The following is a 12,704-nucleotide window of genomic DNA, read 5'->3' as shown; positions in this document are numbered from 1 at the left end:
GAGTCCTAGGAAAGAGGGGCTCTTTACTTTAATCTGCATCCTTAGTGGCTCTTGACACCATCCCTCTGAGCCCCAATTCTGCTACAACCTTCCAGCCGAACACAAAAAGTGGCCTCTCTCAGCCTCTGACCTCTGCTTTCTTCCAGGGTCTTATTTTTCATCCTCCTCGGCTCAGTAAATGCACAGAGAATTCCGTCCCCCACCCCCACCCCGACCCCCCCTCTCCGGCCTTGGCCTCAAGGCCAGGATAGGATCTTGGTCTACTAATAAAGCACTCAGAGCTTCAGCTGAGTTTGTGCAGGGGACAGAAGCAGACGGCGCTCTCCCTGGGGGACTGAGTGCAAACGCCTGTTCTCAGGTCTAGCAAAAACCCTCCACCCAGGCCCTGGCATGGCAGCCCGGACTTGTCATCATGAGGGAGCCCCTGACAACAAGCAGGGGATGCCCATCTTTCCTGAAGTCCATTCCATTCCCCGCAAGGCCAGTTTCCGCTGCTCCATGATGATTAATGCGGCAGCTCTCTTTCGACTCTGAAATGCCTTTTCATGCAGTGCATTCATTGAAAGGGCTCTACCATCTGCATGGATCTGTGCGGAAATGTGGGGAAATGGCCGTGTGTTTATTTATGTCACCCATTGTTAGCTAAGAATATCCAGGTGTTCTAATAATGGAGGTACCAACACAGGAAAAAGTTTCGAATGGTAGAGAGGATGCTGAGCTCAGGATCAGGAAAACAAGCCCCATGGCCCGAGCCAAGTGGCCTCAACAAGTATCTTTTACTTTGTGAGTCTCAGATTCTTCCAGGGAAAAAAACTGAGCCTACTAGTGCTTGCTCTGCTGACCTCAAAGGGTTGTAATGAGAATCCAATGAGAGGGTGTTTGTGTATCCCACATTCCCTCAGGCCCTGGCAGCCAGAAGGACAGATGAATCCATATTAACAGATATCCTGGCTCATGCCTCCCACCTGCTGACACAGGGCATCCAGCACTCCCCCACATAAGTTTCACCAGAGATATTTTTGGGAGCCACTGGGGTGTCTCAGGAGAACCCCCACATAAGCTTTTCAATTGCCTGAGAGGCCCTTCGTACAAGGACCCATCCCCCCAGGGAAGGTGAATTTCAGGGCTCTCAAAGCTGCAAAAACCAGGAGGTGTCCAAATGATCTGTTCCTTCTTAGACCACCTGGCACCCTCTTTGTTTCAGAATGATACCTGGAGGCTGGGAGTGTAGCTAACACACCGGACATGCCCCGGAATCCAGGAATGCCCGAGCTTCAGGGTAGGCTCAGGAGAACACAGCTACACAGAGGGACAGGGGTGCAGCGTCAGGCTCCGGGCTGAGGTTTGATACAAGTTCCCATTGAATCCACACGGCTGTCCCAGAGGTGGGCATTGTCCCCTTGCTCATTTGACCCAGGTCACTCAACCGGTAATAGTAGGTGGTAGAGCCCTATGGTGAACCTTTGTCATTCTGGCTGCTTAGCATCCAGATATCCTTCTATGCTTTCTTCTAGAAGTTTTGTCATTTTGAAACTTATATTTAGGTCGATGGTCCAACTCAACTTAATTTTTGTATATAACACGAGGTGAGAATCAAGGTTCTTTTCTTTTGCCTACAGATGTCCAATTGAGGATAGACTTTTTATTTGGGAGGAACGTCAAATAAGTGGGAGGAGGGTTCTACCAGCCACTGTGGAAACCAAGCTGAAGGGGAAGATGTTCCCTCTTGCCATTCTCCGGCTGCTCAAAACTTTAACTCTTGAGGAAGACAAGCCAAGGCACAGGTCAGTTCAGGATTATTTGAGGTGGCCCTGAAGTGCAGAGACAAGAGCCCCCCCCACCTTGTCAGGCTGGTGTCTCCCCAGGAGCCTCTCGACTGTGCCTCATTTCCTTTGGGTCCTGCCCCAGCCAGGGCCTCCCACCACCCAGTAATTCTATGAATTACCCACTGCTCCTCATATAAATTTCCCTTCTGCTTAAGTTAAGGAGAAACAGTTTCTATTTGCAAACCAATCCCTGGCTGCTACAAGTGGAATTCAAACCCAGGTATGTCTTCCAGAAACACCCATGTGCTTTCCAGCATACCATTCACAGTGCACGGTGAAAGCTTATATGCATAGAAGATATAATTATTGTTACAACGCATTAGATTGGACAATATCCTCATGGAATAAGGTGACAGGGTGGTGGCAATTCTGGAAGAAAGCAAGCTGGAGCCATCAAGGTCAAATGCTCTAAATCTCCATACTTACAGAAAGGTTTTGAAAGGAAAAGTGCAAGTCAGGAAAACAACAGTGTAAATAGGAAGCACCATCTGGGTAATGGGATTCCACCACCTGTTTCTCAAATAACTTAATTCAGTTGCAATTTTTTAAAAATTCCTATATGGTCTGTGTATGGTCAGAATCCTGGAACCCAGAATTTTAAAGCCAGAAAGGACTTAAAATCATCCAACTTTTTGGGGCACCTGGGTGGCTCAGTTGGCTAAGCTTCTGACTCTTGATCTCAGTTCAGGTCTTGATCTCAGGGTCGTGAGTTCAAGTCCCACATTGGGCTCCATGCTGGGTGTGGCACCAGCTTAAAAAAATAATAATAAAATAAATCATCTAAATTTCTCAGCTCATTTCATAGATAAGGAAACTGGTACCCAGTTAGGTTAAAAGATTTATTTAACATCACACCCCGAGTAAGTGACAGAACCAGAGCTAGAGGGACCTTTTCTCTTCCAAGGGAAAGGAGGATGAAATAGTCCCAAAATCTGGAGGGTAATCCACCTTACCCAATGGGGAACTACATTATTAGTTTAATTATCTAAGAAATGAAATCACACACTTCCTCTAGTCTTTTTGTCTCTGTGAAGTCACAGATTCATTCTCAAGATGGTCCCCCTGACATGGACCCACTCTTTCCTCTGTTTCTAGAGAGGAACCATCCAGGTAAACCTCACCTCCCACGGTCCGCTACCGGGTCCTGAGGTCCATACTCAAGTGAACAGAGCATTGCCGAGAGCCAGGGTGTAGCTGAAGTTCTCCAAAGTATAGCTGATCTTTGAACAACGTGGGGGTTAGGGGCGCTGACCCCCTATGCAGTCCAAAATCCCTGTATAACTTTTAACTCCCCCCAAACTTAATTGCTAGTAACCTACTATTGACCGGAAGCCTTACTGATAACATAAATAGTCGATTAACACTTATTTTGTATGTTCTATGTATTCTATATTGCATTCTTACAATACAGTAAGCCAGAGAAAAGAAAATGTTATTAAGAAAATCCTAAGGAGGAGAAAATACATTTACAGTACTCTTTACTGTATCAAAAAAATCCACATAGAATTGGACCCACATAGGGGCACCTGGGTGGCTCAGTCAGTTAAGTGTCCAACTCTTGATTTCAGCTCAGGTCATGACCTCAGAGTCCTGGGATCTAGCCCTGCATCGGGTTCTGCACTCAGTGTGGAGTCAGCTTGGGATTCTCTCTCTCCCTCTCCCTCTGCCCCTCCTCCTGCTCGCATGCTCTCTAAATAAATAAATAAAATGTTTATTAAAAAAAAAAAGAAGTGGACCCACACAGTTCAAACCTGTGTTGTTCAAGGGTCAACTGTATATGTTTTCCTCCAATTTACACAGGCTCTCTTCAATATATTACCTCGGAGGAGTACTATGCTCTGGTGCTATCTTGGTGCTATGGTGTACCTTTTAGACAATCATTTAGATTAGCTTCTATGGAAGAAAGATGCTCAAGAAATGTAACAGAAAACCTAAGGTCTTTGGGAGCCTGGCTGGCTCAGTCAGTAGAGCGTGCTACCTTGATCTTGGGGTCATGAGTTCAAGTCCCACGTTGGGTGTAGAGATTAATTAAGAAAGAAAGAAGGAAGGAAGGAAGGAAAGAAGGAAGGAAGGAAAGAAGGAAGGAAAAATGAAAGAAAGAAAGAAAGAAAGAGAAAGAAAGAAAGAAAGAAAGAAAGAAAGAAAGAAAGAAAGAAAGAAAGAAAGAAAGAAAGAAAGAAAGAAAGAAAGAAAGGAAACCTAAGTTCTCTACTGAGGCATTTTCACACCAGCAGGCAGCCATTCACTGTACAATTTAAGGAAAAGCTTCCCTTCCAAATGATATATTTCCTTAAGAGGATCTTGAAGTTAGAGGACGTCCCAGGCAGCCCTGACCCAGCTCCCCCACTCTCCACAGGCCCTCCGCAACCACCTGAGCTTCACCCTCCACTGGCCTGTCCACATGGGACAATGTGGTGAAAATCTGGGGCGCCTGGGTGGCTCAGTCGGTTAAGTGTCTGCCTTTGGCTCAGGTGATCCCAGGGTCCTGGGATTGAGTCCCACATCGGGCTCCTTGCTCAGCGGGTAGCCTGCTTCTCCCTCTCCCTCTGCCCTTCCCACCCCCAACCTGTGCTCTCTCTCTCTGTGCCAAATAAATAAATAAAATCTTTTTTTAAAATGTGGTGAAAATCTTAGGAAGAATGAGGTCACTTAGTTTGTAGTGATGTGAAAATTCTCCAAGATTTACTAGAAATGAAATCAGCAAGTGTGACAATTTGATCACATTTTTGTAAAAAATGTAAAAATCATGTAAAAGATCTATTTTGTAAAAAATAAATGTGTATAATTTAGCAAAACACACAGTGATAACTTCTGAAAAGAGACATGTAAAACAGTTAACAGCGTTTGCTTCCCAAGGAGTGCAAGGAGTGGGACTGGGATGGCGAGGAGGGAGATTTTTTACTTTTTTCTTAAAACATGTCTGTGATGTTGATAAAATTATGACATAAATTATGAGCATGTGTTACCTTTATAATAAAAAATGAAACTATTTTTTTTTAAAAATCCAGTTTCCAGGGCATTACCCACAAATCCGGAGTGAGTAGGGCTTACAAATCTATATTTTAATAAGTTCTTTGGACAATTTCCATATGCAGCCAAAGTTGAGAACCACTGGGTTGAGGCATTAAGGGTCCCCAATAATGTATTACCTGGGAGAGGTGGTGATTTGGTGTTATCTTAGTATGAATCATTCTCTCAGATTAGCTCCTGGGGACAAGGGTTGCTGATGAAATTCAGCAGAAGACTATGTGGTGTGTTTCTTGGGACAGAAGTGAGTTACTCCATGAAGGCACACCGGGGGCAGCCAGAGGGCACTGACCTGTCTCAGTCAGCTCAGGCCGCCATAACAAAATACCACAGATTGTGTGACTTAAACCAACGAAACTTATTTTCTCCCAGTTCTGGAGGCTGGAAGTCCCAGATCAAGGTCCAGGTGGGTTCCCTTTCTGAGAGAGCTCCCTTTCTGACTTGCAGATGGCCACTCTGTTCTCACATGGCCTTTCCTCTGAGTGTGCATGGAGAGAGAGTGAGCTTTCTGGTGTCTCTCCTTATAAGGACACTAATCCTATGGGATCAGGGCCCCATTCTTATGACCTAATTTTGCCTTTATTACCTCCTTAGAGGTCCTATGTCCAAACATAGTCACAGGGGGGTTTAGGGCTTCAACAAATGAAATGGGGGAGGGGCACAAACATTCAGTCCATGACAGAGCCCAAGAAGTAGAAAAGAGAGAAGGAGAAGACAGGCCAGCCCACAGGGTAAACCTCAGAGGCCACACTTTGTCCTGTTGGCCCCCATGCTCTGTTCTCCCCACCACCAGGGGAGGACTTATAACTCAGGAACCCACAGGCAATTAAGATATTTGTTTTATTTGGAAGCCCCAAAATTATGTTTAAAAATAATTCTGGGTTTTTTATGAAAGGCAGGTTGGGGAAAAACATCTGGAATGAAATACATCCACAGACAATTTACGTAGACCAAAAGAGAAAGGGAAAAAAACCCCACTCCAAATTATACTATTCTTAACGGTGCCGGGAAAGACATGAATGAGCAGGGAGGGGGACAAACTCCTAAATGACTGTACGAGAAGGTAGAGGAGACCAGAGTGTGGGCGGGTCTGTGAGGACTTTGCTCTCACATTATGGAAAGAAAGAAATTTCACCGAAGTAATTTTGAGTCTTTTTCAAAAAAGTAATTTTTATGTGTGGTTCTAAATTATAGACTTGAGTCAACTCTGAGGAACTTCCCACAAGATTAGTATCTAAATTCCCCTCCTCTCCACAGACCTGGTTAAACAGTCTGTGTCCTGTCTCCACTAATATGGGTCGTCCTCTAAGAGTAAGTGTGATTCTGGCAGACATTTTCAACAGCAGTGTTCCTGTGTGATGTTGTGATATAATAAGGAATATATATTTGGTCTTTGTCCCTGGTTCCTGTCACAAAGAGCTTCTAAAACCCTTGGAATTTCCAGAGTTATAAGAGTGCCTTTCCTTTGGTATACTGATGAGATGACTGTTGGCTGAGGGGTTCCTACATAGCTTAGACTCAAGGGTTGGGAAATTTTGGCCCCACCCTAGGACCTCCAGGGTGGGGAGAGGGCTAGAGATTAAGTTGATCATGCTTGGCCAATGATTTAATCACTCGTGCCTTCATAATGAAACTTTCATAAAAGCCCCTGAGCTACAAAGTTCAGGGAGCTTCTGGGTTGGTGAACGCACTGAGGTGCTGGGAAGGTGGAGGGCCCAGAGAGGGCATGGAAGCCCCAAGCCCCACCAATACCTTATCTAATGCATCTCTTCCTTGGCTGTTCCTGAGTCGTAGCTTTATAATAAGTCATTACTACTAAGTACACAGTTTTCCTAAGTTCTGTGAGCTCTTCTAGCAAATGATCAAACCCATGAATGGAGTCATGGGAGGCCCTAATTGTGGCCAGTCAGTCAGAACTACAGGAGGCTGGTGACTTGCAATTGGACTCTGAGGCCAGGGCAGTCTTGTGGGACTGAGCATTTAACCTGTGGGGTCTGACACTCACTGCGGGTAGTCAGAGTCAGAATTGATCTAAACTGTGGGGTACCCAGTTGGTATCCAGAGAGGTGGATAATAGGGTGTTGTTGGGAGAGAAAATCCACACATTTGCTGTCAGAAGTGTTGGAATGTAAAAAAAGCTTGTGTTTCTGCGTGTCCAACATACTGAGTTGAAAAGGGATTGACATCTGCCAGAACTCTTTACAAAGGGCTGATGAAGGGCACCCAAAATGACAATAGCAATTCCTCATTGCAAATCAGTTCATCTCTGGGAATACCTGCCTTGGGGACGAAACTTTGCTGAAAGCCCACTGTCCTAATGGTCTATGTTGACTCCTTTAGAAGGGAAGACAGTGGAAAGGAACTAGCATGGCTGGGCATCTATTAAGTGCCTTATAGAAGTTATGTCACTTATTCTTGATCAGTTTTTTGAGGTTGTTATCATGCACATTTCACAGATAAGGGAGCTGAGTCCTGGAGAGTCTAGACTCCAAATCAAGAAGAGCTAGCTCCTCCACCCACTTGCTGTGACTTTTGGCAAGTTACTTAACTCTCTATGTTCTGAGCTCTTCAGCTGTAAAATGGGAAGAATAAGAAAATCCCCCTGAGAGGATGAAGAGAATACATTGCAAAGTGTTTAGCAGAGAAATAAACGACCAATAAATATTAAGTACCACTATTATTGTTATAGTTAAATAAGTTAAGTAGCTTGCTCAAATTAAAATTGCTTTTAAGGGGCGCCTGGGTGGCTCAGTCGGTTAAGCATCTGCCTTTGGCTCAAGTCATGATCTCGGGGTCCTGGCATCGAGCCCCGCATTCAGCTCCCTGCTCAGCGAGGACTCTGCTTCTCCCTCTCCCTCTGCCTCTCCATCCCCCCACTCATGCTCCCTCTCTTTCAAAATAATAAATAAAATCTTTTTAAAAAATAAAATTGCTATTAAATGCTAATGCTGGATTTCCATCACTGTCTTAGTCCAAAGTACATTCTCCTGTTTACTCAGCACTCTTTCTAAGCTGAGGATGAAAGACAGAAAGACAGAGACACCCATCCATTCTCTCCTCGAGGGGAATCAAAGTATCTAAAGGTATGGATTTGGTCAATGTTACCTTCTGGCCACAGATTAATTGATTGATTGATATGTTTTGTGGCTTATTAGTCGGAAAGTGGGGCTGGCTCTCTGGAACCTGCTGTAATGCTCAGAAAACTTGGCTGACTGGGCAGTGGGCGGGCTGGAGGCTGGGAATAGGCTGGCAAGGGCTGGGGCAACTGGGTTACCACGGGCCTGGTGCAAGAGTGGGTAAAAGGCCTAGGCATTATGTCTGTGGGCTCAACAGGCTAGCAGTCCAGGACAGTCTGGACTATGGGGTCAGGCAGGCAGGCTGCAGGGAGATGTGCCCAAGTCAGCAGGCTATAGTTGACCTGGAAGAAAACCCATGGACCTGGCAGCCAGTGGGTGACCTGGAGCCATGAAGGATGGGATCTGGGTGTCCTAGGGAATCCTGGGGAGGGGGTTGACTCTCAGTAATTTACCCATGGCTCTGGCCATTCCTTGTCTCTCCTAGTGAGGGTGTAGGAGTGGGAGGTAAAGGCATGTGTAAAGAACTCACATGACAATAGGAGCTAGGCACTATCACTTTCACCCTAGGCACTTTACACATGCTGTCTTCCTTCTCACCACATGCTCATATAGTAGCTAGTTCCACCTCCAGGATACCAGTGAGGAAACTGAGGCTCATACAAGTCAAATAATAATGCCCCAGGTCAGTGTTAGATTGTCAAATAAGCTAACTAAAAGTCTGCTTAGGAGATTTGCTAAATAAATAAAATTTTACAAATAAATAAATAAAATTTTTTTAAAAAAGGAGATTTGCAAAGCATGAATATTTAAAAACCATTTTTAAAAATAATTGTCAATTTGAATTTTCTAAGACTGCATCAAAGCAATCATTGTTGGAAACATCAGAACTTTGTTGGACTTCCTTACAATTATGTTGATGTCTTAAATGGAATGGAAGGGGAAGGGTGAAAAGATGGCTTTCTTCCCATTTTCCTCTCCGTTTTAGGGGGCGAGGGGAGAGAAGGAAGCCTTTTCTAGAAGCCCTCAGCAAATTTCCTCCATCATCCTTTTGGCTAGGACAGGGTCCCACGTACACCCCCCAGATCAGTTACTGGCAAAGGAACCAGCATTGCATTAATTGCTTTAGAATAATCACAACTTATACTATGAGGCTGGGCAAATTGCCGCCCCATAAAATTGGGTTCTGTCAGCAAGAAGAAGGGGATGGTGGCTGTTGAGTATGCGGTCAGTTGAGCTATCACAACACCTCAGGATGCGCCATCATCACTGGGGGGCTAGCAAAACATGGACCAGTCATGTACCAAATGGTCGCCTTCGGTTAGAGTTTATTAACTACCATTTTTAAAAAGAGAGCATGAATTTAAAAAAAAAAAAAAAAGGCGGGGTGCGGCGCCTGGGTGGCTCAGTCAGTTGGGTGTCTGTCTTTGGCTCGGGTCATGATCCCGGGGTCCTGGGATCAAGTCCCACACTGGGCTTCTTCCTCAGCAGGGTGTCTGCTTCTCCTTCTCCCTCTGCCTTCTGCTCGCCCTTCTTATGCTCTCTCTCTCTCTCTCTGTCAAATAAATAAATAAAATTTTTTAAAAAATTTAAAAAGAACATTAATGGACTCTTATGGAGACTTGAATCCCACGACATAGTACAGTTAGTACCGTGTTCTAATGAAAGCTTCCCTCCACTATGGCCTCTATTTCTTTCACTTTCCTTAATCAACTAAACTCCTTGTGACCTGTCTTCACTCTGTCTCTACTTCCCACTCCCTCTTCAAAGCATTGTCATCTGCCTTCCACTCCCACTTCTTCCTTGAAACTGTCTAGCAAAGGTCATGAATGAATATTCAACTCCCAATCCCCAGCGTACTTTCCCACCCACGGTTTACGCAGCTCTGGGACACATGGTGCAGTTAACCCTTCCGACAGTCTTGACAAGCTCTCAGGCCCATGACCCTACTCTGTCCTCACCCTGACTGGCCTACTCCTAAATGTTGGGGCTCACTCCCCAGAATTCTTTCCTTTCCTTCTCTTCTTTCTTCAGACACTGTCCTTAGGACATGCACTACCATCTCCAATATCTGGCTCCCATACCGGCTGGAGACATGAGCTGCAGACCTGTAAGTTTAACTGACTTTTGGATGGTTCTACCTAGAATAGCACAAGCACCTCAAGTTCAATTTCTTCTAAGTTGGCCTCATCATTATGTCTTTTAAACCTTCTACTCTCTTTTATCTTGTGCTCCTGATCCTGGTGATTGGCACTATTATCCATCCAGCCGCTTGGCCAAGACAGAAACCTGGATCCCACCTGGATCATATAATAAATGATCAAGTCATCTTGTTTCTACTTAGTTAATATCTCTAAGTATCTCTGTTCTCTTTTATAGCCACAATTTCCACCCTGGCTGAACACTTACCATAACCTGCTGGGTTATTATGAGGGTCTGAAGCTGATGTCCCTAACTTTATGCTTACCCTACCCCCCAGTCTACGCTCCACTTTCTTCCTAGTGATCTTTAATAAAATATGCAGATGATCACATCTCCTTGTATGGCTCTTCACTGCTGTCAACACAAGGTTTATGGCTTACAAAGGCTGTCCACCTCTCCATCCTTATTCCTGTACTTTCCTCTTCTTGGCTTATGCTGTCTCCATGCTGGCTACGGACATCGCACTGTTAAACCTTTAATGACTTGAGCTGCTTGCATTTATGTATAGCACTTTCTGCGTTTTACAGCTCCATTGTGGGAGGTCAATATTAAATGTGATTAGGCTTCCTGAAACCTCCACATTAGAGTTTCTTTACCTGCAAAATGGGGACACTAATACTTACCCAGATAAGAGCTGGAGGTATAACTTCAGCAATGTGAATAGTAGGCATGGCCCATAGTCAGTGTCCAATCAGTGATAACAGCTACTACTCAAGGAGCAGTCCTACTCTGTGCCAGGACAGCTCTGGGTGCTTTATATTTGTTGGTTCCCTTGATCTTCATAACAATCCTTTGAGGTAAGTAATAGTATTCCCATTTTTATGGATGGAGAAACAAGCACAGAGAATTTGAGTAGTGAATTTGATTGCTAGGGCCGCCATAACAAAGTATAGAAGACTGGGGCCTTAAACAACAGAAATGTATTTCCTCACAGTTCCGGAGGCTGGAAGTCCATGATCAAGATGTTGGCCGTTTGTTTTCTCCTAACGTCTCTCTTTTTGGCTCACAGATGGCCACCTTCTTGCTGTGTGTTCACATGGTCCTCTGTGTGTGTGTGTGTGTGTGTGTGTGTGTGTGTCTAAATTTACCAGTCATACTAGATTAGGGCCCTAATGATCTCATTTGAATTTAAGTACTTCTTTAAAGGCTCCATGTCCAAATTCAGTCACAGTCTGAGATACTGTTGATTAGGACTTCAACATACGAATTTGCGGGGGGGACATAATTCAGCCAATAACAAGTACTTGTTCAATATCACACAATAGTGAATTTCAGAGATAGGATATGAATCCTGGCAGAACAGCACGAGGCACTATGCCCTTAAACACTATGCAACGCTACCTCTTTGTGACTGGGGACCATTAAATTAATCCATTAGCTTTAGCTACATGCACTGGAGTTCCTAATGAATGTGTTATAAATTATCTGGGGAGAAACACGCAAATCTAAGGACTAATTTCTGGAATGTTATTATAAAGCCAATAGGATGTCCTCAACCACAAAAAAACAACTTCTCAATAATTTGAAAGCTCGGGCGCCTGGGTGGCTCAGTTGGTTAAGCGACTGCCTTCGGCTCAGGTCATGATCCTGGAGTCCCTGGATCGAGTCCCGCATCAGGCTCCCTGCTCAGCAGGGAGTCTGCTTCTCCCTCTGACCCTCCCCCCCCTCATGTGCTCTCTCTCATTCTCTCTCTCTCAAATAAATAAATAAAATCTTTAAAAAAAAAAAAAAGTTTGAAAGCTCTTCTTGTCCACTGAATTGATCTAGCAGCTAATTGATTTGATGTCATTGATACCAAAATAATTCAGACCAAAGTTAAATCTATTATTCTGTAAATAAAGTCCTTTGGAAATTGCTTCAAAGAGACTTTGACTTTTTAAATCTTTTCCAAATTGCCATTTCACATTCTTCATTTCACAGGAGCTCTAAAACAAGGGCACTTGTGCCTTCCCATTTGGGTTAACTTGACTTTCATCTAAAGCAGTGCTCCACACTCACAGTATTTACCTTGTTTTTCTTGCGTTGGATTTTAGCCGAACTTTCAACAGCAGTGCTCCAGGACAACTTTAATGATGTATCCCAGGAACTGGAGTATGTGCCTTCCGTCAATACAAACAGGTCTCCCAGTGTTTGGCCTCAACTCCATCAACACTTAGCAATTTTATCCCTTGTAAAGAAAGGGAGAATATTGGTTCAGGCTTTTATTTTTATTTTTTTAAGATTTTATTTATTTATTTGACAGAGAGAGAGAGACAGTGAGAGAGGGAACACAAGCAGGGGGAGTGGGAGAGGGAGAAGCAGGCTTCCCGCTGAGCAGGGAGCCCGATGCGGGACTCGATGCGGGGCTCGATGCGGGGCTCGATGCAGGGCTTGATTCCAGGACCCTGGGATCATGACCTGAGCCAAAAGCAGACACTTAACGACTGAGCCACCCAGGTCCCCTATTGGTTCAGGCTTTTAGATCAACCCCTTCTCCACTGGTCTACGAAGTCCTTTGGGGCAGGTGCTGTATTGCAATGATCCCTGCAAACTCAGATCCTAGCATGGTGTTGGGCACAGAGATAGCATTCCATCA

At 44.6% G+C, this 12,704-nt stretch overlaps 1 long non-coding RNA gene across 1 annotated transcript; it reads right to left on the bottom strand.

Annotated features, from left to right (window-relative positions):
• Positions 1-9,238: 9,238 nt before the first annotated feature.
• LOC144381493 (uncharacterized) lies at positions 9,239-12,295 on the bottom strand. The gene is made up of 2 exons (XR_013446744.1): positions 12,137-12,295; positions 9,239-9,482 (listed from the first exon to the last, which is right to left on the bottom strand). It is a non-coding gene; the product is annotated as an uncharacterized LOC144381493 (long non-coding RNA).
• Between the last annotated feature and the right edge of the window lie 409 nt (positions 12,296-12,704).

Source organism: Halichoerus grypus, chromosome 4 (assembly GCF_964656455.1).
Source record: "Halichoerus grypus chromosome 4, mHalGry1.hap1.1, whole genome shotgun sequence".
In the NCBI taxonomy this organism is placed as follows: Eukaryota; Metazoa; Chordata; class Mammalia; order Carnivora; family Phocidae; genus Halichoerus; species Halichoerus grypus.
The sequence above is the reverse complement of the archived record's forward strand: the minus strand, read 5'-3'. Positions and strand labels throughout refer to the sequence as shown.